Source organism: Ixodes scapularis, unplaced genomic scaffold (assembly GCF_016920785.2).
Source record: "Ixodes scapularis isolate PalLabHiFi unplaced genomic scaffold, ASM1692078v2 PGA_scaffold11__112_contigs__length_91849675, whole genome shotgun sequence".
NCBI classification, from domain to species: domain Eukaryota; kingdom Metazoa; phylum Arthropoda; class Arachnida; order Ixodida; family Ixodidae; genus Ixodes; species Ixodes scapularis.
In genome coordinates, this window is record NW_024609837.1 from 22895114 (window position 1) to 22919505 (window position 24392).

Sequence of the window (24392 nt, forward strand, 5' to 3'; positions counted from 1 at the left end):
ACCGAAATATGTATACCGTATATGTGAGCGCTTTCCAAAACGTGTAAAGTGTATATTTAAAGTAAATTTTGAGTTTGGAACATATATAGAACTAAAATATAAATTGAGACGCGTGTACATATCGCAAAGAGAGTTAACCGAATAAAATTATTCTAATTTTTGTCGCATCAAGTAATTAACTGCCAAGTGTGTTTTGCACGATGTTTAAGCAGCGTGACTCCGGCTTAAAATTTCATTTTAACTTGGAAGGAATTACGTCACTGTATTGGCAGCTGTATTTCGTTTCATCATATGTCCGAGCGCGCGCATTCGAGGCATGAGCATATACACAACCACGAACAAACATACTAAAAGTGCAAGTCACTGGGCCTTCTTGTACACAGTTGGTTCAGCGATGACAGAGAACACGTACAGAAACACGACGCACAGATTTGATTGGACGCGAACGAGACGCCGAAGTGGTATATGTAGGGTGTCCGAAGTCACCACGCTCCATCTTAAATGGACCGTAAAAATCGACGCCTGCACGAAGCAACCTAAAGTTTTCGTCAAATGTATATTTCACAGGTCCGTTTTTCTCTCGTAAAATTACAAAGCGTAGCTCCCCTTCTGTAAAAAAGAAGGGTCAAAAAACTTGCCAGAGTCAACGGCTGGCGGCGACGCAGACGACTGAGTCGAGTGGCGGGGCGCGTTTGGCGCACGTATTGATAGATGGCGCTACCTCCTTATCGAGACTGCTCGCGACGACCGCGATTTACTAAAATGAAGATAATCTTTTTGTAGTGCGCCTTTGGTTTTAAAATAAATGCGGACAATAAAAGCCAAACTTGACGCTAAAAACAAAGAAACTCGGTTGCATACCGACGGCGTTCTTGCTGCCGGCAGATTTCGTCTGCGTGTCGTCTGCTTTCCTTCGGACGCTGCTCCCGACGCCATCTATCCATACGTGCGCCAAACGCGCCCCGCCGCTCGACCAAGTCGTCTGGTTCGTCGCGCGCACCGTTGACTCGGGCAAGTTTTTCGGCCCTATTTTTTTGCAGAAAGTGAGCTACGCTTTGTAATTTTAAAAGAAAAAACGGACCTGTGAAATACACCTTTGACGAAAAGTTTAGATTGCTTCTTGCAGGCGTCCATTTTTACGGTCCATTTTAGATCGAGCCTGGTAACTTCAGACACCCTATATATAAGATAGAAATCTCGCGCTGGAGGAGACGAGGCAACTGAAACTCCTTGCCGTTCTCACCCTACCAGTGAATATAATTATACAAGCCACCTTCTAGCTCTGCTAGGCTGCTATGCGTCGCCAAGTCGGTGCACCGAGACGTCTTCGCATATAAGAAGCGGGGCTGCGTAGACGCGGTAGCCGGCTTGGCCCCGATGGCCCCACGTCGACTTGCAGCGAGGACCCCCTGGGGATGGGGGGCCGGTTCGGTCCGGCAGGGGTCCCGCTGGGGGCAATTGGACACGCGTTCCTCCGGCACGTTTGTCGTCCCCTCCACCACCTCACGCCTGTTCCGAGAAGCCGACTCCTCGCCGCGGCTTCGAGAGTACCAGAGACGTAAGCTGCGCTCCGCGTTCGAGCAATCTCACGGGCAGACAGATTTGGCGTCTTCATTTCGCCGAGCGCGCGACCACAATGACTGATGAATGTTCATTTTTTTTTTAAGTCTTCTTCGTTATTTTTTTTTCTTGCTTGCTTAAGCAAGCAAGGAAAAAAAGTAGACTAAATTCGCGGTTTGTAATGGAACAGTGTCGCCAAAACGAACCACGAACACGCTGTTTCTTTACACAAAATGTGTTTTAACTTACGGCTTCATGAAAAAAAAACTTTCTCAAGTGTAATTTCCTCTCTAAATCTAGCGAAAAAAGCTTACTTAAAAAAAAAAAAGAAAACCTTACGTCAATTCAATAGACAAATGTCACTAAGCGAACTGCGCAGGCGCGTGCATGCCGGAAGTGGTGCCACCGTTATGCCAATTGTGATCATCGCTTTCCGGCTTCCCGGCTGCACGGCTGTGGTGGCGTACATCATCGTACATCATCGTTTGGGACGCTTAATCTGCCTGGATTCTCCTGCATGTCTCCACTTCAGAAGATTGTGTTGTCTTGTGATGGCTTAGTTTGTCAGCAAGCGCAGAAATGCAGTTCCAGTCGTCTTATCGCTTTAAAATCACTTTGTTTTCTGCTTCGTCGTCGGCTGCTTCTTTGTCTTCGTGAACGCGTGAAGCCCCTGCGTTCACGCGGTGGTCCCATTGTGGCCGCGGTACAAACAACGACGCCACTATACTCGAGCACTCCGGCTGGTCAGATGTCTTAATGAACTTGGAAACGAGTGAACGTCTAGTTCAATGGCAAAGAACACGAGAATTCTAGGGAACATTAACCAGTCGGTCGAAAATTGAGCTTGGTAGTGCTCAGTCCCTGAGCACGTCTACTCGAAATTAAATATAAAGAGCGAAATAGACCTTCTCGGGGGGCGATAGAGTTTTTAAGTGTTTCATTCTCGTTAACAGCCTTGCGACAGGGTACCGACGAACTGCGGGGAGAAGCCTGCGCTCAAAGAAGAAACAATCTGCAGAAAGACCATGCCCGACGCGCCCTACCAAACCGCATCTGTCAATAAAATAAAGAAACCATGCCAGTTTCTATTTCGTTTTCTTTTGTTTGCTTGAGCTCCGAACGCTAACAGACGCCCGGAGGTGGAAGCTTTTTTCTGCGGTCTCAACTGGTGTTTTAATGGATTAGCACACCAGCCAAAATCAAGTACATCAACACTACAGGGTGTGTGAGGTTCTTTTACTGCTTTTTTGGTGGTAAATGTTGGGCTTCTAAATTGCATTATGCGGTGTTTCAACGTTTTGCTCGAAAAAAAAAAAAAAAAAAAAAAGAAGACTGCTTTTGAAATAGGTATTTTATTTCAAGCAATGCATATCGAGAATCGCTGCTCTTTTTTTTTTGTGTGAGTGTGATTGTTTTGATTGTTTGAAACACAGTTGTGCTTGAAATATTTCGTCGCAGTAAGTTATAACCACCAAAACATATGCAGCAAAAAGTGCATGAAAAACGGCCGCCGCAAAGCGGTGCGTAGGTCCCGATTGAGATAGACCAACGGATGGACCACTACAAAGCGAGTTCTCAAAAAGCTTCCAAGGTGCAGAAAACTTCGGCCCCTTCTACTATGCATCGTGCCCTAACGCTACACTTTTTACCTAAAGTGCAATGAGGTGGATATAAATTATGAAGCAAATCGGTAAACAAATCAAAAACCTTTTTTTCTTTTTTTTTTCGGCCGCTTGTTTGGCTCAGAGTACCTTGCTTAGCCACTCTTTTTGGGGGCTGCTTTCTTTCGGGAAAACATAAAATCCGGGTTTTTTTTGTTTTTTTTTTGCTTGCTGTTTTTATTGTAGCACCCTGGCACACAACAGGTGAAGCCACGCTCAGTGTAAACCGTGAGTGAACACCCGATTAAAAGTCTCGTGCCAACCCGCAAATTTCCGAAACGCCGGGCGTACACAACGCGCACTGACGCGGCCGGAAAACTAGGAAGAACAACAGGTATATACCAGAACGCACAGCGAAAGCGGCGGTGTATCGCGCAACTCTTTGTAAGATTTGTATATTCCACTCTCTAGAGAGCGTGGTAACGCTCAACATTAAATTTAGGGCTCATATACTAAAATATTCTATCTCGCTTTCTGCGCCTCTCACAAGAGATCAAGCGCCTCAATGTATTTTTTTTCAACAACGACTTTATCGCTGAAATCTTAAATTCTTCCGCGAGCTCGCATTATGATGCCAACAAGCCAGATGTATATGTTAATGTTCCCCAAGCAAAGCACTTAACTAAAGTTCAAAGTTTCCCCATTGTATTAGACTCTCGTAAGTCCCTGCTTCTTCGATGCAACGAAATGACCTCGGACCCCCCGTGATTTAATGTTTATGGTTTTAGGTTAGTCAATCGAAAACAAAATCGGTATCACGCGTCGATGGCCGTGCGGTTTCGACGGCAATAAAACCTGTCCGCCGCTTTTTTAAAAGACCTTGACACCTAGCTCTCACCAGTAATATTGGATACGGCAATTAATAAAAGGCGGTGGAGTTTTGAGTGCTTATCGGTTGCAGTATACATTGAGTCACTTATGATAGGCTGATACGCTCCCTTAGATATGTGATCCAAGATGCAAAACATTTTTTTGTTCGGTCATTTCGATTGCGTTCGCTTCTCGGCGAATCAGCTTATGCGTCAAATTGAAAAATGATTGCCGGTTCAGCCGTGATTGGTTTTCTAGTTTATGTCTCAGAACGCACAAAGCCCACATGCGGCTAGCTACGTGCAAGATTAAAAAAAAGTGTTCCTAACAATTTTTTTTTACATGGATTCCGCGAACTATAAGTCCGGGGTGGTCCACATGACCTAAATAAACACGCCTTCTTTGTGCAATGATACACAGCTCCAAACACTCTTTACACAATTGCGATTTTTCAACTGCGTGCTGTAGCCGCTAGGCGGCGAGCTTTTAGAGTTCAGTGTCCTATAGAAAGAGGACGTATGCCACTTATAGATGGCGCCACCCCACCTGGAGTCTCAAATAGCTTTAACCTTGTGGTTTATTACACGTGGAATGTTCGTCATTCTCGACGTTAATTAAACATTACTGAGTCCATTTTTATTTTAGAAATAAAAATTATAGCTCACACAAACACGATTGTCCAGACATGATGCACCGGATGCACCAGCTTCTAAGGAAACAGAAAAATAGCATTCTTGTTGCAATTCTAGTAGCAACGCTTTCACCCTTGCAGTTACCCATTTTTAAGAACTACGTTATTATTGCCCCAAGTTGTATCTATGAATGTAAAAAGGCCCGTTCACGCACTTCCGTTTGACTACGACCGATTGAGACAAGACCGGTTTTAGAGCCTCTTGCGACGGTATTCAAGCGCAAGTGTGTGCACGGGCCTTTAGTTATAAGGAGAGGAATTTCCTGTGCCACAACTTGCATTTCATTGGTGAAGATTAATGAAACGTGTTAAGATAATATAATCTTTGAAAAAATGGTATCTTATGTAGCTTCATTTGTGCCCATGTGCATGCTGTTTGGCTGATGATAATATTACAGCTGTGCACATCAAGGAGAATTTGTCAAAGTTGCTTGATTCGGAAGTTTTGTTATTGTTTAACCTGAAACAGTTTAACCTGAAAAGATGTATTTTATGTTTGCGAAATGAAGAAACATTTTGACGAATTAAGAAATTGGGCATCGGTCTCCGCAGCCACAAGCATCACTTTATATAGGTGTATTTCAGAACACTAAGATATAAAGCATCTTATATAAATTATATCTTACCTCGATTAGGTACGATAGGTTCTCCTTTATGTTTGCTTAAGACACTGGGCATGAGGGATAGATACTATCCCATGTCTCAAGCGCGTAGAGCGCGACAAAGAACTCAAATTGAAGGGTACCTAAATCTTCGATTTTGAACACAGAAATTGAGGACGACAACATCTTCTGTTCAGAAACTGTCGGACAAGATTGTATTGCACACAAAATAGTACTGTATTATTATTATTATTTTTTTGGTTTTGTTTCAGAAAACAGATTTGTTTATGTTCGGCTTGAGTAACACTAACCGACCTTTTTCTTTGTGGCGAAACAAAAGCTGCCACTTTGGTGCCAAAAGGCATGCTTGCCCATATGAGGCACAGAAATACTCCTGCCCAGTATGACTGCATCTTCGAGCTTCATAGTCTTCAGCGTACTTGCGACACGGCTTTGGCGGTCCTGAACTCGTTTAAAATGGATAGGTCACGATTTAGCGTATAAAAAAATTACTAACGGCACAATATCATTACTCCAACCTCTAGAAACTATAGAGTGTCAAAAAGAGCAGTCGGCGTGCAAAATAGACCTTTAGAAATTTGGCACGACTAAATATAATCGCTAATCTTTTAAACCAGAATTATTCGAAATATCCCAGTTTTGGAAACTGCAAAATATATCGTCTGCTCTCCAATGCCCTCGGCAAAGAATGAATGGGCAAAGTAGCCATCATTCTTTCTTTCTGATCTCTATATCTATCGTTCCACTAATCACCTTCAGCACGCCGCCATCTTTGCCCTCCGCCCTTTCGGAATGCGTTTCGAGCGTGCGCAGTGTATCCCTTCTGCAGAATATATCCAAAGCCTCGCTTGCGTCCAGTGACTCGGCGATTTCTGTTTCGGTGATAACCACCGTTAAAGCGCGTATCAATACAGTAGCCTTGCGATTCGAGATTTATATCTTGATTGTCACCATTCATACCCCTGAACCCTACACCCCCACACTCTAAAAAAGCTGAAGCACCTCCTTTCCCGCCAAACACCTGGGAGAACCACTTGCAGCAATATATAGAGAGGAAGCTCGGCGAATGACGATGATGAAAATTATGTATATGGATGGATAGATGGACGCTAACGGTTGTCGCCTTTATAACGGGCGGTAGCTTGCGCCATCTAGCGAAACCAAAAAAATCAAAAGTATATGGTTTCTTTCCTGGCCCTTCTAAGCCAATTTTATTTTCCCTTTGCATTTTTTTATAACTATCACCAGGCAGTGTGTAAACCATATGAACTTTAGAGTCAGTCCGAAGCAAGAATGTTCTTTTCGCGGGAAATCATAGTTAGCATCACAAAATGGCCAAAGGCTTATCTCGATTTCGCTGGCCCTATTTATCTAAGCAAACGTTACCTATAGGCACACTACGTGAGCCGCCAAGTTAATGGGGATATGACAGGCATTAGCCTCGTATTTCCAGCCCGTTATTCGCCGATTGGGAAACGACAAAACGTTACACGTGTCGCCACATTTTCCACTAATTGCATTTGCGTCGCAGAAAGGCGGCACGCCTCGCAGAGCACTTTTCATCCTCATGCTGACACGTGCAATGTTTGTCATAATTTTGTTTGACGACACCTGCAAAAGGCTCCGATTAATAAGTTTCAGATAACCCTGCGAGTATATAATGGAGATCATTTAAGATAATGATGTCATACTAGTCCGAGTACCTGCGAAATTTGACGAAAACTTAACTAAAAGCTAGAATATGGCCGAACCATACGACTCAATCGTCACGCCGATTTCTCGTCTTTCTCAAAATAATCGTTGAACGTTAAGCACTTTTCTTGAAGCAACTACAACTGTATAAAAAGAAACATTTGCAATGTATCAACGAGCGCATTTGTTCAGATATATTTATCATTTACGCTCTTCCTTTCTTAACAGGGTCACGCCTGCTTTCATAGACAAGTATTCAACTAGCCATTCATAATGTAAAGAAAACTATGCAACCCACTGTTCTAGAAAGAAGGAAAACCTTGCATGAAAATAGCGAGCGAGGGAGTAACTGTTCATTCGTTTTGTAGCCATCTTACACCCATATTTTCCCATCTGTCTCGCAGCAGTCTGTCCAATCGTAAAAAAGGCAACATCTCACTCACCCCTCGCCCTAGGAGAGCCATGATGCAGCCAGAACGTGAAGACGCGCCTTGCGCGTCAGCGAATCCAAATTTGGTCCGAGCCGCCGAAGTTGGTACAACGATCACACACGTTTCTTCCTGGAGCGCGCGTTGAAGCGACAGTCTTCCAACCAGTCCATGGCTCGACACGCAGCCGTCCAAAGTAACAACGCGTTGACGTGCTGCGCCAATGGTTGAAGTAGCCGATGGTGACCGACGGTGCAGAAAGAAAGAAAAAAGAAACCGAAAGCACGGTGGCGACAACGACCACCGCCGATGGTGGCACCTAGGGCGGGCGGGCTAGTCGCTTTCGAATCCGTCAAGGGAGGGGACGGCACCGACCGTTTGTTGGCACAAGCGGCCGCTGCGAAAACCGGCAGCAGCAGCCCGCGCGCTTCACACCACAACAAACTGTTTGCCGACCCAGAGTACCGGCACACAATGAGAGAACGGCGCACGCGTTTGCAGGCGCTGGGGCGGAGCCCTGGTGGGCGGGCGCCATCTTTGTGCTTTTCTTTCGTTGCGGCCCCGCCCCAATCTCGCCGCGCCACGCTACGCGAGAAGAGGAGGAGGAGAGAGGAAATTCGAGGAATAAGAGGGTGGAAAGAGGGGCGGAGTGCGGTGGAGAGGAGGTGACTGACTTCGCGTTTCCTCCTCCCCTTTCAATATATTTTTTCTTTGCTCGTCGCGCCGCTGTCGGCGTCTGGTGGTGGTAACGGGAACCAATGGAGGGCGTGGTTCGTCTGTCCCCTTCTTTCTCCGCAGTTATTTCCTCCTCCGCCTCTTTTTTCTTCTAGTTGTCTCCCCCTCGCGGTGGGAAAAGGAAAGTGGCCGCCGACGACAATGTGCTAAACAAAATGAAGCGCGGGAGAACGCTCGCGCGTCTCTGTTCACTCATCAAAAGCAGCAAAGCGAGAGTATACAACAGAATGCAAAAAATACAACAGTTATAACTCGGGTATAATCCAAAATAACCCGAAAACCAACGAAAGCAACGAAAGATACAACAATGAAACTTATCAAAGTCAGCGGCTGTCATTGTTTCTCTACGTCTTGCACAGTATACCCATCTTCCAAATCAATCAATTAATGACGCTAACAACATATACAGAGTAATATCATGAACTCATGCAAACCGGTTGCACATTTAATATTGCACATAGAAACCACATGCAACGTTAACTAAAATAAGATCAACAATCTTGTAAGATTACAAGATTACAAGCCTTGTAAAAGAAAAAAAAATAGCTTGGATACAAATTATTTTACATTGAGGAAAATTATCATGCTTCCTCAACTTATTTTAATTTCTTTCATGTGCCGCCAAACTAAATGGTGTCCGGTGGGTCGGGACAGGTGCGTCCGAGGTCCATGCGAGATTTGCAAAAGCATAGCTAAAAGGTCTGGCTTTGCTGCATATATAGTGCAGCCCAGCAATGCAAGAATTGAATGTAACCCTCTTTATAGGGCCGAAATGCATCTTCGTAAAGCACCACGTATGTAAATCATTCGACCTAAGTTCTGTTTTCTTAAACCCTTATGAACCAGCATTATTGAGGCCCAAAGCACCAGCCTGTGTGGACTTCAAAGTTTAAGCCTTCCTGAGTTCCAGAGTCCAGGCCTTTCTAATGCTCCAAAGCGCGAGCCTGATTCTAGAACCGCAAGTTAAAGCCTTTCTGGGCCCAAAACTAAAATTCTCTGGGTACCAAAAGTAAGAGCCATATACCCCAAAGCAAGAGCATTTCTGAGTTTCAAAGAGGCCATACAAGTCTTCAAATTACGAGCCTTTTTGGAACCCAAAGTTAGACTTCCAGAGCTCCAAACGAAAATTTTTCTGGGTGCCAAAGTACGGCCAATACTCTAAGCAGCCTTTCTGGGTTTCAAAATAAGAGGTCATACAAGGCTCCAATTACGAGCTATTTTACAGCCCACAGTTAGAGCCTGCCTGTGGCCCCAAAATCCTTTTGGGTACCAAAGTACGCGCCATACCCCAAAGATACTTTCTGAGTTTAAAGTAAGAGGCCATAAAAACCATCAAATCACGAACCCCACACTAAAATCCCTATGGGTGCCAAAGTACGAGCCAACCCCCAAAGTAGGAGACATACCCCGAACTAAGAGTCCTTCTGGGTTTCAAACTGAGGGTACATTCAAGGCTTCAAATTACGAGCCCTTTTAGAACCCAAAGTTAGAGCCTCACTGGGCCCCACACTAAGTTCTTTGGTGCCCAAGTACAATTCATACCCCAAGGAAGGGGCCTTTTATTGGATTTCAAAATGAGAGGCCGTACAGGGCTTCAAATTAGGAGCCCTTTTAGAACTTAGTTAGAGCCTTCCTGGGCCCCAAACTAAAACCCTTTTGGACACCAAAGTACGAGCCATGCCCCAAAATAAGATCCTTTCTTCGTTTCATTGTAAGGGGATATGAAAGGCTTCGAAATTTAAATTACGAGCCCCCTCAAATTTAAAGTTAGAGCCTTCCTGGGGCCTAAACTAATATCTTTGTGGATGTCAAAGTACGAGCAATACCCCAACGTAAACCTATGCCCCAAAATAAGAGCTATACTCAAAAGTAAGAGCCATTCTGGGTGTCACACATGTCATACAAGGCTTCAAATTCCGAGCCTTATAAAAACCCTAAGTTTAAGCCTCCCTGGGCCCCTATGTAAACTCCGTCTTGGTGCAAAAGTATAAGCTCTGCCGTAAAGTAAAAGCCTTCCTGGGTCCCAAAACAAGAGACCCTATTAACCTCCAAATTACGGTCCCTTGCAGAACTCGAAGCTCAATCCTTCGAATGCCCCAAAGTTAAATCCGTCTTGGTAATAAAGTACGAACCATTCCAGGCCCCAAAGTAAGATCCTTTCTGGGTACAAAATTCTAGGCTCGCAATTATGGGTTATGTAGAACCTAAAGTTAGAGACGTCCTGGGCCCCAAGTTAAAATCCTTCGGTATCCCGAAGTACGAGTCACTAGAAAACCCTTCTATAGGCTCCATATTAAGAGTCCTCCCGGAAACCACAGTTAAAGTATATCTGAGCTTTAAAATAAAATCCTTCTGGGTCCCAAAGTACGAGCTGCACCAGGCCCCAAAGTAAGAGCATTTTTGGGGTTGCAAAGCTAAGGGCCCTACTTAACTCCAAATTATTAGCCCTTCTAGAACTCAAAGCTAGAGTCTTTCATGGCCCCTAGTTAAAATCCTTCTATATCCCGAAGTACGTGCCACAAAGAGACCCTTCATAGGTTCCAAATTGCGAGCCCTTCTGGAAACCACAGTTAGTCTTTCTGAGCCTAAAATCAAATCCTTCTGGGTCCCGAAGTGCCAGCTATACCAGTCCCCAAAGTAAGAGCTTTTTGGGGTATCAAAGTAAATTATTAGCCTTTATAAAACTCAAAAGCTACAGCCTTTCTTGGCCCCAAGTTAAAATCCCTCTGTGTCCCTACGTACGAGCCCCTAACAGCCTCCTTAGAGGCTCCAAAATACAAACCCTTCTGAATGCCAAAGTTAGTCTTTCTGGGTCCTAAAGTAGCATTATTCTGGGTCTCGAAGTTCCAGCTATTCCAGACCCCAAAAGATGAGCTTTTATAGGTCCCAAAGTAAGATACTTCAAATTACTAGCCTTTCTAAAACTCAAAGTTAAAATCCTTCCGTATCCCCAAGTACTAGCCAATAAGAGACCCCTCTAAGCTCCAAATTACGAGCCCTTGAGACCAAAGTTAAAGTCTTTCTGAGCCCTAAAGTATAATTATTATGGGTCCCGAAGTACCAGCTATTCCAGGCCTCAAAGTAAGAGCCTTTCTGGGTCCCAAAGTAAAAAACCCTTCTAAGTTCCAAATTACTAACCCTTTCAATACTCAACATTAGAGCATTTCTGGGCCCAAAACTAAAATTCCTCAGGATCCAGAAGTACAAGCCATTCAGAGACCCTTCCAGGTTCCAAATTACGAGCCCTTCTGAAAACCTAAGTAAATCTTTCTGAGCCCTAAAATAAAATTTTTCTAGGTCCCGAGGTACCAGCTATTCCAGGCCCCAAAGTAAGAGCGTTTCTTGGTCCCAAAGTTAGAGGTCCTTCTAGGCTCCAAATTACTGGCCCTACTAGAACTCAAAGAAAGAACCTTTCTCGGCCCCAAAATAGAATCCGTTTGTATCCCGAAGTATGAGCCACTAACAAGAAACCCTTCTAGGCACTAAATTACGAGCCCTTCTAGAAACTAAAGTTGGTCTCTCTTAGCCCTAAAGTAAAATTATTCTGAGTCCCAAGGTACCATGCTATTCCAGCCCCAATGTAGGAGCTTTTCTGGGTCCCAAAATAAGAGGCCCTTCCGGGCTCCAAATTGCTTGTCCTATTAGAACTCAAAGTTAGAGCCTTTCTGGACCCCAAAGTAAAGACTTTTTGGGTTGCAAACTACGAGCCGTTCCAGGCCCCAAAGTAAAAGCCTTTCTGGGTCACGCAGCTAGATGTCCCTCTGGCCTCCAAATTACGAGCCCCTTTAGAACCCAAAGTTAGAGCCTTACACTGGGCCTTAAAGTAAAATCATAATGAGTTCCAAGCTACGATCCATTCTAGGCTCCAAAGTAAGGGCCTTTCTGGGGCCCAAAACACCCCTCTAGGGTTCAAAATGCGGGCCCTTCTAGAACCCGAAGTTAAGGCCGTTCTCGGAACTTCCCCTTGACACTTTTGCAACTTCAAGTATGTCTTAAAGACACCTATTGGTTAGCTGAGCCAGTCTATTTTTTGTACCCTGCTGCCTGAATGTGTTTTTTCAAAGTTGGTCGTGACAGAGAAGAACCGCCCATAAATGTGCACTCAATACCCTAGAATTAATGGCAAGCTCAGACGAAAGCTTCACGAAGGTTCATATATCACGCATCATCAAGGGCATCCTTTTTCTTTTTTTGTCCTCACGCGTTCAAAATCAAACGATAATACAAAACTGCCGTGAACATCGTAAGACGGGCACAAGAACAAAACAAAAAAAGCAAACAATAAAACAGCAAAAAATAAAGAAAAGAGGTGGGAAAAAGCACTCGGATGCGCCAGGGTTAATTTAATGAACTGACGCGAGTTAATTTAATGAACGAGTCCCTAATCGCTGTCGCCGACCACGCCCTCACCTGGCTGCGACAAAAACATCAACAACATACACCAAACAAAGGAAGAATAAAACGAGTCTAGGATAAACAAAGGCAACCGGCAACGTGCGCGGACAGCACGGGTTAGTTCCAGGGACGCCACTGTCCGTGACATTCGGTTAAAGTGACACAAACGTGCGCCCTATGTCCGGATTTTTTTTTTTCCTCAGGTTTTTGCGGTAATGTACGCGGACGAGACATGCCACCGCGGTAAGCTTATATATATAATATATATACATATATAAAGCCTGAGATCATCGTGTCCCATCTTTCACACGGTAGTTTTTTTTTTTTTTTTTTTCAAAGAAAAAAAACACGAAAAGAAGACACAAGAAAAGGTGTCGCAAAGATGACATCAAGGGCGGGTAACCGAATTCGGACGCTATTAATTAATTCTCGCGGCGCATTCATTCCGCATTCCGGCGGCGTGGCAACCTTAATGCATACGAATTTGCTCCAATATTAATAACGTACAAAATGATACATGAACTATACTCAGCAACCTGAACTTGAGGCAGCAGTTTCCTCTTAATTTGACAGAAGGAAACTGGATTATGTTCCCAAGCGCCACGGCTTGGCTATGGCTCGGCTTCGCTATGGGCCATGGCCCTTCACATATATGCGGAGTGACAATTCGTCTGCTTTTTTGCCAGGGGTTGTGGTGACGTCACAAAGACGCGTAGTTCTGATTGGCTGCCACTGAAGGATTGTGGGTAGACTGCAAAGCAAGCTGCCTTGAGGTCTACCCACTATCCTTCAACCAGAGCCAATCAGATCTCGGCGTTCTGACGTCACCACAACCCCTTCAAAAGAAGCAGACGAACTTGCGCTTCGCATATATGTCACTGAGAGCTTATAAGAAGCGCAGAGCACGGCTCATTTTATCCACACTTCCTGCTCCGTGATTGGTTGTTCGGCGCTATCATCGACAAATGCCGCCGTCTCATTGGCTGTGCGGTGATATTAAGAAGCCCGGGACTCACCGTACCATGCGTTTCTTAAGGTCTCAATTAGTATGTGAGCTTGTGTGTCTACGTCATCACGTTCTGGTAAGCGTGAGTGAGAAGACTGCAGGCCTCACAGACTTGCGACTGCTTACGACCGTATGCCTTAAAGCGCCGTTCACACATAAGATCCGTTCACACTTTTGCAACCGAGTACGACCGAGAGAGACGAGGTCTGTTAAAACTTCTTAAAATTTCTTAGGACGAGAGAACACACTGGCACGCTGGCGCCATCTATGTTGTGATCCGGAAACTGCAGTTCACAGGACCGAAGGTTTGGCGGGATTTCCGAGGTCAAATGTGCGTCATACCTATAAGAAAGGCTCGTTTACAACGTTGACAAATGTTTTTCGAGCCAAGAAAGAAAGGATAATGCGCGAGAGAAATAGAAAGTATGCCGGACCGCCAAGTTTACACTGCTACCCAATAGATGGCGCCACTGTGTCCTCTCGTTGTAAGAGGTCTTAAGGAACCCAGTTTTAAAAGGTGGCAAGAGTGTGAACGGGCCTTAAGTGACTGAGTAAGACCGAGAGAGACCAGACCGGTTTTTAAGCCTTTTGCAACGTCTTAGGACCGGATCCGCTGCAGCGGAGCTGGTCCTAAGACGTCGCAAGAGGCTTCAAAAGAAGATTTGATGAGGTGCTTTGGCGGGCAATGACACCGCGAAGAAATGCATCGGATTGACATCGGTTTCTGAACGAGAAGTCTCTGCGACGGAAGTGGGTCCGAAAAGCTCGACGTGAAAGCTGTGCTCTATAAGCGTTAGCGTCTTGCTAGAAAACGGTGTGTCACCACGCTAAGGAATACAAAACCTTTCATATCCTTCTGCTTCTGAAGCGGCATCTGGGTCCAGGTGTCGGCGGATCGCAATTACCGCCGCCACGGGTGGTCCCCTCGGAGGCGGCATGCCGGCGGATCGAATGCGGACGCCGAATTGTGTGAAATATCACGTTGAAAATCTTCAAACATTCGCTGGTCTTTTTATTTTACTCGGACAAGCTCGATGAATCGTCGTTTATCATTTCCCACGGACGATCGCGACGGCCTTCTGACTGCTTCTGACGCTGGGCGAAACAGGCTCAAGCTGCCCACGTGCTGCTGTTTATTTAACATCTGACGTCTCATCAAGATGGCGGACCATTAAAGTTGCATGTTAGTTTCGGTTTCGGTTATATTGTATTTGAACAATTAAAAATTATTTATGAAGATTTTTGGGGGGATTTAGTTGCTGCTAAATATCCAAGCTCAGTTTCTTGTGAACTTCCACAAAATATGTTTAGTTGAAAACGCTCAAATTGACTTAGGAGCTCATTCCCATTAAGGTGCAACGAAGTAAACCGGAAAGAAAAAATGCTGGAAGTGCGTGACTGAGCACCGTTCGACCAATATGTTATTTGTTTAAATATAACGTTCATTGTTTTTCTTCTATCGTGAGTGCAGTGCCTGAGGAGTTGCAGACAGGCGCTTGTTAGTGCTTGCCTTCCATCGTCATCGACTCTAATCCGCGAAAAATAAAAATGATTATTGTTGAAAGACACTGACAACCCTCTAAAACTAAAGATATTTTAATCACGGTCAAAACTTCTACAAAAGACTCTGAACCAGCATGTGCTTGTGTTCCTCTAGAGCTGCTAGTGTACAGGGTCTGGGTATACCTCGAAACAAAAACAGACAGGTAAGAGCAAAACAGTATTTATCAGTTCGCCTTTTTCATCTGACACATCTTTATTACCACTGCCACAGAGGGATATATATTATCTCCTCGTAACGTTTCTCGTCTCTATTGATGATAAATATTACACATTGCTATTATAGTAATCAAGTTCACTACTTAACACGCAATATTGTGTTCGTAAAATGTTACGATGAAAAAAAATTTTTTTTTGCTAACTTATCTTGCGTTTTAACTCAGACTTAGTAAATGTTCCAGAAAAAAAAAACAACAACAACGTATATTGCGGAAAACGCAGCAACCGTTAACCCTGCCACGAGCCAACGAGAATTATGAAATGTCGTTTGTTAAGATGGTAGAATTCGAGAAGGGATCAAACAGTCACGTCTATATGCGGCACAAACACAAACTACGCATACGTTTTGTTGTTGTTGTTGTTGTTGTTTTTCATGAACAGAAAAGAAAAATCAACGAGCTCGTATAAACTTTATGGTAAACTACCCTTATTTTGTTTTCAATAGAACGTTAACAAATATTACCATTCTCGTGATAAACACCGAGCTGTGTGAACAAATGATAGGCACTAAGCGCCCTCTTCATAATTCCATCTTCTCGCCAATAATAACTGAAATCTTCAAATACAGTAGCAACCCGCCGCAAGGGAGCGCCGTGCTACTTTTAAAGACGCGTTTACCGGCGGCTTTGCCTCTACCGAAACAAAAAAAGAACCGTGATTTAGCCGAGGTATACACCAACATGTGTGATGAACACCTCGCCACCGAGAGGAACCTCCGAGATGTGAGGCTTGAAAACCACCCGTAAGAGGCACCGGTTGATTAATGACGCGAGGTCCGCTTTCAACGCTTCTTTCCATCGCCTCTTTCGTGTTTTCGTCCTTCTTTCGTTTCTTTCGTCGCTACTCAGAACAAATCCTCACGTCCGTAGATCGAACCAAGAACCAAACAATCAGGGGAACCGGTTAGGCACACGAAACAGCTCCGGTTCGCGTTACCGGGAAACGGAGAAAAATCGGAAACAACAACAACCAGAAAAATGTTTCGTTGTTCGTTTTTCTTTTTTTTTTTTTTTCTTCGCGCAGTCTTTTGCGCATATTTTTCTGCGCAGCGTCCGCAGCGCCGTCGAGCACTGGTGTGGCCGGGAGGGGAAAACAACCTTTGAGAAAACCGGGTGGGCAAAGCAACGCGCCGCGCGCTTGATGGAATTGTAGTACGGTAATTGTTCGACAGTTTGCTCGTAAATCGTGCGTTTTTCGGCGAACTACTTTTTCTTCTCCGCGCGTTTGTGTTTGTGTTTGACGTTCTCACTCCTTCTTACGCCGCCATCGCCGCCGCCGCCGCCACCTGTAGTGGTGTGTTCTTCCGCCAATGCTTGCTCCTGCCTCGCGGTACACGAGTTGTATAATTAAGGCTTCTAAATTTTGTTCGTATTTTTATTATTTTTAACGCAAAAAGAGGAGGCACGTAAACGTAAACCGGGGGATACAGAAAGAGGGGTGGCGAAGAGCGGAGGAAACGCGGTTCCTTTTTCGACGAAGCACGTTGTCGAAAATTATTTTTCGCCGAAAAGCGGAAAAAGCAAATTTTCGATTTGTATTTTTTTTTTTAACGAGCCTTCCCCCCCCCCTCCCCCTCTTTGTAATGGAATAGACTACTCTCGAACGTCTCGTGACCTGTATATAAGAACAGTTGCGAGCGTGTTCAAATAAAATAAAGTAATCAAATTCTTAAAAAAAATAATTACGGAGACGACATTAAACTTCGTTATCCTTATTGGGTGACCCATGCGAACATGTGTATTGGTAAGTCGTCAACGTCGACAAACCAAAGTCTGGTCGCTGACAATTTATGGACGTCTAATGGCTGAACCGTTGCTTGGACTTTAGGTAAAGATAACTCTTTATGCCAAACCCAAAAATTGATACAGACTGCTCCTTATCACCTCTCCGCAGCCTATAAAATCGCAGCATCAGTCGTTAAGAACCCCAAAGAACCAATCAAATAGAAAGAATCGAAGGATTCGTAACATATATAATATAATAAAATATAATATTTTATAATATAAAAACTGGGAGGTCTCTTAAGCTTCGCCTTTAAGAGTGGAACGCGATAGCGTTATCGGGCCTTGTTCCCATCGCCTCCTTATTCGCCGTGCAAGCGTGCCTTGAGTGGCCTGTCCGAAGGGTCGTGGGTTCGAATCTCGCCTAAAATTCTTCAATTTTTTAAGGAAAATAAATTACATCTTAAAGGGAAATAATTTGATACACGCGGCGGCCTTTAATTCGCGTTAATGTCACGATTTAATCACAGTCATTTTCATGTGTAATGTTCCATTTCACGTGAGCGGTTGTGGTGGGTTGTTTGAAATTCCCGCGCGAGGCCTTGCGGCTCTAACGTCATGACCTTATCGACCAGTCGGGATTTTCGCATCACGCCACCGACCCCGGCTTTTCTGCGACACGGGATTCTTAACGCTATCGCGTTAATAGAAATAATCTACGTAATATAGTACCGCCCACGCGATGTTTACAAACAATCCCGCGTTCACCGCACGCCAGGTGTGGCGTGCGGCGATTCGAATGAAATAAGGCGCCCGTGCGTACGAAGTGTAGACAGCAGCACCGCCACAGTGGTGTGGCGTTGGAAATTTGAGCTGGCGTATAGTTCGGTACGAATTTCGAAAAAGCCAACAAGCCAAAGTGACACCCCATAAATTTCCCAGTAGTCTTCGCGGTCTCTTGTAGTGCTGCAAAAGCTTCCACGTTCCTTAATTTTTCTTTCTTTCTAGAACAGGGTATGCATCGTATGCAACCAACTCTCACAAGGGCCAAAAATAAATAAATAAAAAGATGCCCTGAAAGCAGACTTGGGAAGTAATCACTTACAAGTAACCGCGCATCACTTGTAATCCGTTCCTTTTTCAAGTAACTGTGCAATCGCACGTTACTTTTTTTTCAGCAGTAATTTGTAATGAATTGTTGTGACACATATTGGCACCGGATTACTTTAACTGTTCGTTAGTTCTTAAAAATATGAACACAATGCAAAAACTGGAGCAATATATGACCGGCAGTTCAGCAGAATGAAGATAGCAATTTCAACGAAGATAGAAAACATCGTGAAGAGGACAATAACCGAAAATGAAACACGATTTTATGTATGACCGGTCACTAGAACCACTCGAAAAAAGTGCGAGGCATATATACAAGCATGCGAGAAACATACATCAAAAAGACAACGCCGACTAGGCGTTGTCTTTTAGATCTCCTAGTGGAATGAGACGATACTACTGAGCATGCGCACCGATACCCTTGTCTACAGAATTCTAGGGATCATTCCCTGTTGCCATAAGCTAGCGGGATGGCGAGTGTATTTGCGGACTCTCTGCCCTGTCGGCTTACAGCTGAACGGAGTGCACCTACACTCTTTCTCTTAAATACAATGGTTTACTTTTACAAGGACAACTATAATACGGGCGTATGAGAAATGGAAAGTCGTGTCGTAGAACGTTTTTGAAAACATTAAAATATTTTTCTATTGTTTTGTTAATAAGTGTACGGAAACTGTAACGTGAAACTAATTTGTAACGTAACGAGTAAAAGAATCCGTTACTTTTCAGCGAAAGTAATTAGCAACGGTAATCCATTACACTTGAGGCTCGGTAATTTGTAATTGTAATCCATTACATTTTTCAAGTAACGAGCACAAGCCCCTGTGTAAAAATCACAATAAAAAAAAAGTTTCTCGAGTATCCAGACGGAAGCGGTTTCCGTACGAGTTTCTCGAGCGGAAAGACGAGAATTAAAAGTCTATCTTCTTGACGGAAGGAGTGCGCCGATTGGCTCGCAATTGCCGGGCCTGTCAACGCGGGTTGGCGGAATTGAATACACTCGAGAGAAATACCTCCGTGTTTCGGAACCGATACCGACGCGGTAATACCTGGGAAGAGCGTCAAAAAGGGTCGACGGCGGATACCTGGCCACTTCTGTCGGCTTTGTTGTGGTTGCCTTTTCTTTGATATATATATATATATATATGTATATATATATATATATTTATGTTTTGAACGTGGACAAAGGAAGTGGGGGCGTCATGACAAAGAGAACGCGGAGTCCACCCGAAGGAAGTTTGTTCTGATCCAAACGAGGATACTACTTCGAAAAATAATAGATGAAAACAAGTACGGGAAGTGAAGTCTTGCGGAACGCCCGAGAGAGGTGCCTGCCTGCTCTGGTTAGGGTACACGTGGACGTAAACATACGGACGTAAATTGTAGAGTGGCCACAGGCCCTAAGGTTTTTTTTCTTCTTTTGTGCGTTTCGTTTGTTTGTGTGTGTATGTGTGTTTTTTAGAAAAATACTGTTCCGGATCACAGATCTGTTGGTAAATCTCGTCCGCATCCCCGATATTTTGTCTGTTCCGTTAAGATGCGTCTACTTCACTTAGGTGTTGGCAACTTGACGCCTGGTTAATGAAAGGCGCCCCGTAGGATCCCTTCCCTCTCTTCAGTCGCGTTCCATCTGTGTGCGGACGAGGCACTTATATTTGAACGATGCTCTCATTCAATGAGGGGTGTCTGCCCTTGATGCGAGCTTTCAAGTGTATTACTCTAAAGGAATGTACGCACATACATTACAGACACACCCATTTAGCAGCGCTGAAAATAGCTTTAACCTCACTGATGCACCGTTAAATTCGCTGTATAAAAGATAAAGCCTCAGCGCAGCAGCGCTTCATCATGTGCAAATTATGTTCAAGTGTCCGCTGCCTCAGCGATGTTCCTGGTGTTGATTAAGCGTCGCGACGTGTGTTTGTGACCCGGTCTTAACTGGAAGTTAAGGGGAAGCTTAAGAGGTTGTTGAAAAATGCGAGTTAGAGGTGAATTTTTGCGTATTTTTCCCCTGTAAATTTGAATGTCATGAGCATTTGAGCGCGGAAATGCTGAGATCTCTGTGTAATACGTCGCCATTCCTTCCCCGAATCAAACGGGACAGGAAAGCTTCAGCGCTATTTGGAAAGCGCCGTCGTGGCTTCTTGGCGCTTCAATCTGAAATGTAATTTTAAAATTCGTAATCATAACCACAAGATTTTGTTTTAGAGCGCAGCTCTTAGGCGCCCGTTCCCGGCTTGAGCGGCGTCGACGTCGGCGTCGGCGTAACCGCGAGTAACCCTCGTAACCATCGGGAGGGTTACGAGGGTTACTCTCACGAGGGTTACCCTCACGAGGGCTACGAGGGTTACTAACCCTCGTAACTTTCACGAGGGTTACGAGGGTTAGTCACCCTCAATAGGATTACCCTCACGAGGGTTACCCTCACGAGGGTCACGAGGGTTATGAGAGTTACCCTCACGAGGGTTATGAGAGTTACCCTCACGAGGGTGACGAGAGTTACCCCCACGAGGGTCACGAAAGTTACCCTCACAAGGGTTACTAGGGTTACCCTCACGAGGGTCACGGCGGTTACCCAGGTCACGTGACCACCTGAGGTCACGTGACCCCGTTGACGTCATCGCCACTGATGACGTCATCAGTGACGTCACTGATGACGTCACCGGCATCCGCATCGTCATCGTCATCATCACTGATTACGTCATCAGTGACGTTACTGATGACGTCACCGGCATCCGTATCGTCGTCATCATCATCACTGATGGCGTCACCGGCATCCGCATCGTCATCATCACTGATGACGTCATCAGTTACGTCGCTGATGACGTCATTGGCATCAGCATCGTCACGTGACCCCCCAGGTCACGTGACCTCCTATGTCACGTGTCACCCCACGGTCACGTGACCCCCCCTGCCACCCGTGGTCACTTAACCCCCCCAGTGCCCTTCCCTCCTCCTCCTCAAGAGCTGCTCTAATTCGGCATTACAGGGAGTTGTAAGCGGCTATCATTTTTAGTTACGTACGCGTTTTAGTTTTCCTTTAATCGCACGGTCCCTGAAATTTCAGTTGAACGTGTTAAAACCCAATACAAAAATATTACCTTCATGTCAGACTTTACTCATGTTGTATTTTTCCTAGAATCTGTGAAATAAACAGCTCGCGTGAAAAACAAATAGGCAGGTTTTTGTGATTGAAACGGGAGAGAAAAAAAAATGTCACGCGGACCAGCAAACAATTCACTCAGCCTTAGCTGGCCGAAAGAACACAAACCAGCGCAGCGACTAACCTTTGTATATCCACCTCCAGTTACGCTGACACTGATAAACGTTAGTTCCGGTTCGGTTGGCGGAACACCAAAGCCGCGGGCAGGTACACACGCGGAGAAGGGGAGAGCGGCAGGTGTGGAAACACCTAGCGGGTTAAAAAACAAAAAAAAAAAAAAAAAACACTCCAAGATACAAGCAGGCAGTTCATCTTTCACTACTTTCTCTCTTAATTTGATTCTCTTTCTTTTTTCTAGTTTATTTTCCTTGTTTTAGCAACTGCTCCCACTCCTTCACTACAATGGCGAAAGCAACACTGAAATCATTTGTTTTCTCAGTTACACAGCGCAACCTTTTTTTTTATTTTTATACATTATTTTTAGATATATTGGGTCCTCAGAAAAAAGAAAGAAAAAAGTCCGCCTGAAGCTTTTTTTTTTTTTTTTTGTAGGATTCAAGTTAAAACTATAAGAAGGACTGTTCCTACTTGCGAATAATGGGACGGGCTACCCATTTAACTTAAAAATATTCGCGCAAAAATGTTCTTTTTTTTAACGGTTAATTAGTTTTCAGAGTTTCGCTTGTTTACGGCCTTCTCGAGCCCGTCTTCACTCAACTTCCCTTTACGCTCGTTTATCTTCCTTTAGGCATTATTTTGTGAAGGTTTTACTTGCCAGTTTAGCGGCCCCGTGCGGAAAGCCTCACGGAAAAGAAAACGCGCGTGAAACGCAAACACCACACAAGATAAAAAAAAAAACATACACAAAAAAACTTTTTTATTTGTTTGCTTCACTTGCTTTTTACCGCAATAATGTGCAGACACCAGAAACCAAAAACAAAAACAAAAAGAAAACATTTGGACTAAGTAAAGACTCCAAAACCTGAAGATAGAAAGTGAGCAGTCTCGCAAATTGTAAAAAAAAAAAGGAGGAAAAAAATTACCAAAACAAAATCACTTTTATCACTGGATCCACTTGAAGGTGATTCATTCACCGACGCGGTTTACGAGAAGCGGTCTGAGTTGCATCAATTTATCGGGAGAACTGACGGCTAACCCATGAAGGCATCACTGAATTTTCGGCATCAGGGGACGCCGAAACTTCCACACTATAGCCTCGCTATTTAGAAGCTGTTGGCTGCTCTCGGCATATCAATGTTTGAACGTATTTATGCAGTAACTCGTTTATGAAAGCATCGTGCAACTTGTTTAAAGCTATTATGCAGTTTTATATATCTGTTTATATCAGTGTGTCGAACCGAAAAAAATACGGGTTCGGTTACGGTTCAGGTTCAGGTAAATTTATTTTGTTCCGGTTCAGTTCCGGTTCGATTAATTCGATCCGCGAACCGGTTCGGGGCGCTTAACCGGTTCGCGAACCGGTTCGGAAATTATAAATGACAAATTGCAACATCAAAATAAATTACAAATAAAACATTTCAAATCAGCACATACGAAACGGGATACATCGTAGTGTAAGGCTCAGGGATTTCTACCAGGAATGGTTTCTTTATGTGCACTCAAAGGTTACCTCACCGACGTTTACGCATTCGGACTTCATCGAATTGGGTCCGACGCAGTAGCTGTAAAATCCGCGACCTCCTTACAAACCCACTTACAAGTAGAACTCGCTAACTATCCCGCCACCTCGGCGTGTAAGCAATTGAAGGAACAGTGGGGAGAAAATACAGCTTTCTTTATTTGAACTAGCCTTCGGTTACTCAAATTAGACCCTTAAAGAAGTTTCATTAAACAAGATACGGAATATGAAAAACACTTCACCGAACGCAACGCCAGAAGGACGTAATAGGATAAATATTAAAATAGAAGAGTTCGCTGTCTCACAAATATGTTAGCTTCTTAGTGCCTATACGAAACCGGATGCATTATTATCAAACTCCACAGCCTTTTCTTTTCTCATTCCGATGGAAGCAAGCTTCAAGAACTCGCGCGTTCTAGAAACGTGTTATAAAATGAGCACACAGCAGCATTTAGGATTTACGAGATTGTAGAAAAATGATATCCCGTGACGCGATTTTTTTTTTTTTTTGCACAGCCTTCTAATTCTTTTTCCGTGCAAGCCGCGAATAGCGCAATACTGGTTCCTATGTCAAGATTCATGGATGCAGCGTTTGTCAAGATTCATGGATGCAGCGTTTATATTCCTAAGACTGAGTGGAGAAGAAAAATATGTAAGCGAGGTGTGTGTCAGTTGACGGCACTTAAAAAACAAATGGCATTGATAGCACATTCATTGTCAACAGCGCGTGGCCGAACCGTTTTGACATGAGCTGGTAACCGTTATTTTTTTTTCCGGTTCAGTTCCGGTTCGGGTTCATCGCGATAACAATATGACGGTTCGGGTTCGGGTTCAGTTCCGGAAAAAATACCGGTTCGGTTCCGGTTTTCGGTTCGGTTCGGTTCCGGTTCGACACCCTGGTTTATATATATATAGGCTTGTAGAAAAAGCTATAGCAACCTACAAACAGAGAAGAACACGCATGTAGTTTACTTTTAAACATATTTTAGCTCGACGCAACAAAAAAAACGAACGTAATGCTATGAAATGATAAACGATTCACTTAGTTTATGTCTCGCTCCCTAGTTGGCAGAGTGAGCGTACACAAATGTAGAATATTCTGAAGGAAGGGCCTTTCTTTTTTTTCCCCTGTCTAAGGCTCAGTCAACAAAATATATATACGCTGTCTTTGGAATCTTTCGTCAACCTTGACATCGGGTAGCAATAAACCGCACCGTGACGGACATTCGTAATTCACGTGATGTTGGCCTTGTTCATAGGACTATAACCCATCCATTAAAATATATATATATATATATGAATGCCGAAAAAAACAAAGACAAACAAACAAAGGAATCCAGCGACTGAAATGCACACCCACAGCGCGGGTATAGGCTCAC

The 24392-nt window shown here is 44.2% G+C and overlaps 1 protein-coding gene across 2 annotated transcripts in view; it reads right to left on the reverse strand.

Annotated features, from left to right (window-relative positions):
* LOC8041104 (transcription factor Sp9) overlaps positions 1 to 24392 on the reverse strand; it is a 180621-nt gene that overhangs the window by 72350 nt on the left and 83879 nt on the right. The window contains exon 1 of one of the 2 annotated variants that reach the window (XM_040219632.3): positions 7481 to 7929. The exons of the other annotated variant lie outside the window; for it this stretch is intronic. The gene's annotated coding sequence lies outside the window, so the exon portion shown is untranslated. Of the gene's footprint in view, positions 1 to 7480; positions 7930 to 24392 lie in introns of those variants that run through there. 2 annotated transcript variants of the gene reach the window in all.